The following is a 4263-nucleotide window of genomic DNA, read 5'->3' on the forward strand; positions in this document are numbered from 1 at the left end:
AACTACAATTCATAAATCACCTCATTGGTTGATGGAATTCAGAGATGATAAAGGAGTCAGAAGATTTTTCAGACTTGAAGACCAACTCAAGATTGCCAGCAATGAAACTCTCAAAGAAATGCAATCTAAGTCGGATATCAGTGATGAAGATGAAGCTGAATTCTTCAGACAACTCCAACTCCAAATTGAGGAAAATGACAAAGGGCTAGGAAAGAAAACCAGGGATCAAAGAAGAAAAAGATGATTTGCTCAGGCTAGAGGAGCACCCTTGGAAACACTGTAAATCTTCAATTACCTTCTAGTACATACACTTTTGTAGCACTTTTAAATTTCTACTTAGTTTTAGTTCATATATTTGTTAAGTGTTTTGTTATCATCAAGTTAACCTTGAATTTATGTCTACAATTCTTATAGACATAAATAGGGGGAGATTGTTAGGAATATATGTGCATTAGTTTGATGATATGTTTAACAAAACACTTAAGTAGAAATCTAGTGTTTGTAGCCTCAACGGATAAGACCACTTTGGCTATCCGTTGATGGTGTAGCTTTACTTAGAAATAAGTCTAGTGTTGTAGCACATTTCAGTCTCTGAATTTGAGATATAATTCTTAAATGTTGAGGGAAATTATAAGTTATGTTGACTACTAAAGGATATGCAGATAGGAAGGCCAATTGTAAATATTTCATGCCTTGTAATTTTGTATAAATGAAATGGTGTCAACGGATAACTTAAAGACCTTCAACGGATGAGAAACAAAGTTTCAACGGATGTCTCTAAAGCTTCAACGGATAATATCCTTCAACGGATGAGTGCCTCAACGGATAGAGCTTCAACTGCTAACACATCAACGGATAAAGCCATCAACGGATGAAGGCTTCAACGGATGTTCTGTTAAATAGCAGTTGACAAGTGGTAGTTGTACCTACAAACAGAGGCACATGGGTTGACAGAGACAACTGAGATGTGGTAGCCTATTTCAGGAATATCAGAAAAAGCAGCCGTTCTACTCTAGTATAAAGAGGCAATAGTCAACAATGCACTGGAGTAAAATGGAGAAGAAACAAGTGGAGAACTTATTTTATTATTGTACTTTTTATCTTTGTCTTCACTTGTAAACTTGGTGTTATATAAACCAAGTAGCAGCTAGTAATTAGAAGAGAATTTTTCCAGAGTTGTTTAGAAAAATCTTGAGAAAAATTATCTAGTTTGTACTAGGATGCAGCTGTGATCAACTTCTTGAATCACAGATTTTCTGAAATACCATCTCTGGTGGAACAACAAATCCACCAGAAAAGTTTTTAAGGTCTGTTGTGTTTTGTACTTTTGTGCTTGAATATATATCTGTCTGTATTAGCTTAAAGCAATTCACACACTTGTTTATCTTAAACACAAAGCCTTTGAAACTGCTCAAAACTTGAAAACGTTTTGAGATTTACATTCAACCCCCCTTCTGTAAATCTCATTGTTAGTTCAGTAGGAATAACAAAGGGGGGTTGAATACAAACAATACCGTTTAATCGAATAAAATGCGGAATAAAAAAGTGAAACAAAATTCAAGTTAAATAAAATTATTATTAAACTTGAAAGGTGTTACAACAATGGTATCGTTTACAAGGGATTAATCTCAAATCAATTATCACAAATCTAGAATAAATTTGACATGAACTTTTTCTATTTTTGCAATAAAAAGATCAAATGCTAAAAGCGATTTGAGATTAAGTTCTAGGGATTTCGACCCGCTAGATAGTTACACAAGAACAAGAAAAGTATTTCTAGTGGATTGGATTTAACAATAAATACTAGAAATAAATGATCTGTGAATTTGCAATAAATTCTCTGCAGGTTTCTTTTGTTCTGTGTTCTGTTGAATGATATTCAATAATCTGCTGTCTGTTGAAAAATGATCTGCTTTGCTTTATATTGACTTCTGTGATTTTAATTGGCAAGACAATCCATTTAGCTCAGCATGACAATCCTTTGAACTGGTAAGACTTTCTGTAGGACTATCAATTGAACTGATAGGACTTTCGGCAAGACAATCTAAATGAACTGACAAGACAATCAAATGAACTGGCATGACTTTCGGTATGACTATTGATTGTCATACCGATTGTCTTGCTAATACAAAAGAAAGTCTTGCTGAATTAATATAGAATATTAATTCAAAATCAATTCTGAAAATACATAATATTAATTCAAAATTAATTAATCAATTAATTCAATTAATCAATAAATTAATCTTTGAAAATATAATTTATTTTCTTAATTAAATTATACGACTTAATTAATTAATAGAGAATTAATACTACTCTTGAGCAGCAACCATTCTTCTGAAAATCACTGTCAATTATGAATCAATTCCACCACTTCAATGTTGACACTCGATGTACTGTCTGGTTCATGAGTGACTAACTTCCGTGACGTTTCTTCATGCCTTGACCTTGATACTCTTGATTTTCTTCAGACTAAATCCTTGTAATTAATTGATACCCTGACGAGATCTCTGTCACTTGATTAAATCCACAATCTTGATTTATATCACTGAGGCTTGATCAATTTCTTGAGCTTCTTCCAGTGAATTAAGTCATCAAGTCTGCAGAAGAACAATGTTACTCAATCCTTTGACATATGTTACTCTGAGAGATCTCTCTGACGATAGAACCACTATTTACTTGTTACATCCTTATTTGAGTTGAGTTAAATCCTCGAATAAACAAATAGGCTATGACATATGCCTTTCAATCTCCCCCTATTTGTTTGTTAGACAATAACAACAAATACCTAGAGGATAACTCAACTAACAAATAAGAAAAAGATATAAATAGTAATGCAAAGTAAATAGCAGAAAAGTTCTGGATTATATTTAACATTTTCCAGATTCCAAACGAAATTTACAAGTGAATACAAGATAGATGTTCCTCTAGCCTGAACATGTAACTACATTAGTATATCTTGATTCATAAAGCTCTAATCATATTACATTGAGTTTTGAGCTAATTGAATTCAGTTGTCTTCTCTTCCGACTTCACCTTCTTCCAACTCATCACCTTCTTCCAAATCTTGAAGCAACTCCTTGTCAAAGACACGATCCTTTTCTGAAGTGAAGATGTCTGGCCTGACTGGTTGGACTCCAACTGTCTTTAGCTTATTCTTGAGTTGATTGTACCTTTTAACATTCTTTTCATAATAAGCTTGAATCAAATCAGCTGCTTGAGTTTTCAACATGGATGAATATCCAGCAGTTCTTAGGTGATGTTCCATCCAGACCAGATGCTTAGCTGAGTAGTCTTTAAGAGATTGTGAATCGAGCTGGCAGATTTGAAGACAGTCAGACTTAAAGAATCTTACCTGATGAGGATTGTTGACCACTTGAGGACTAGCCCTGCTGGCAAACTCTTTGAGTCTTTCTCTAAGAACTTCATTCAATTCTGAGCTTCTTTTGACTTTGTTGAGAAGAACCCAAATCTCTGACAAAGAACGATTCTCAAACAGATGAAGTGACACCTTGAAAGATCCTTCGCTCTGACAATATACAAATATGCTCATCTCATTTAGTGATCTGTCAAAGGCAGTTGTGATCCTTGAGACTTCAGTCGTTATAGCATTCATGTACATGTCATTGTTTGGATTAGAGATCTCCAGCTTGTCCAGAAGATGTAGAAACTGTCTATCATTGTTTGTGCTCAGCTGAGGCATATCAAGTACTCTCCTAGCTTCATCCCATTTTTCTCCAATCTTCAGTCTGACATCTCTTCTCCTTTCTTGAGCCTTAATGTCATGAAGACGTTGTTTTTGAAGAGTTTCTGTTCTTTATATGTCTTTCCTCATGTCAATGATCTGGGATACCTTTTTGAGTTCAACTTCTTTTCTTTTCATCTCTGACTGCTGCTGCTGAAACTCTTTCTCAAACAGAGGATCCACTGGAGCTTCCTCTTCCCACTCTCCAAAATCACTTTCCTCCTCAGCTTCAAAGAAACCATCTTTATCTTCCAAGACTGGTTCAGTGGGAACGTCACAAATATCAAAGTCATCATGTTCTCCACTATAGTAGATATCATCAGGCTTCCCTGTGCCTCCAGCAGACGAATCTTTTTCTTTTCCCTTTTCACTTCTCCCTTTCTTCTCCCCCTTAGTTGATGAATCCTCTACAGACTTTCCCTTAGATCCTCCATGACCTCCATCACCTCCCGAGCCTGAGCCTCCACCAGACGGCCCTTCAAAGAAAGTCCTTTGTTCTTCATTGGGACAGTGAGAATTTT

This window comes from Apium graveolens, chromosome 6 (assembly GCF_009905375.1).
Source record: "Apium graveolens cultivar Ventura chromosome 6, ASM990537v1, whole genome shotgun sequence".
Taxonomy (NCBI): domain Eukaryota; kingdom Viridiplantae; phylum Streptophyta; class Magnoliopsida; order Apiales; family Apiaceae; genus Apium; species Apium graveolens.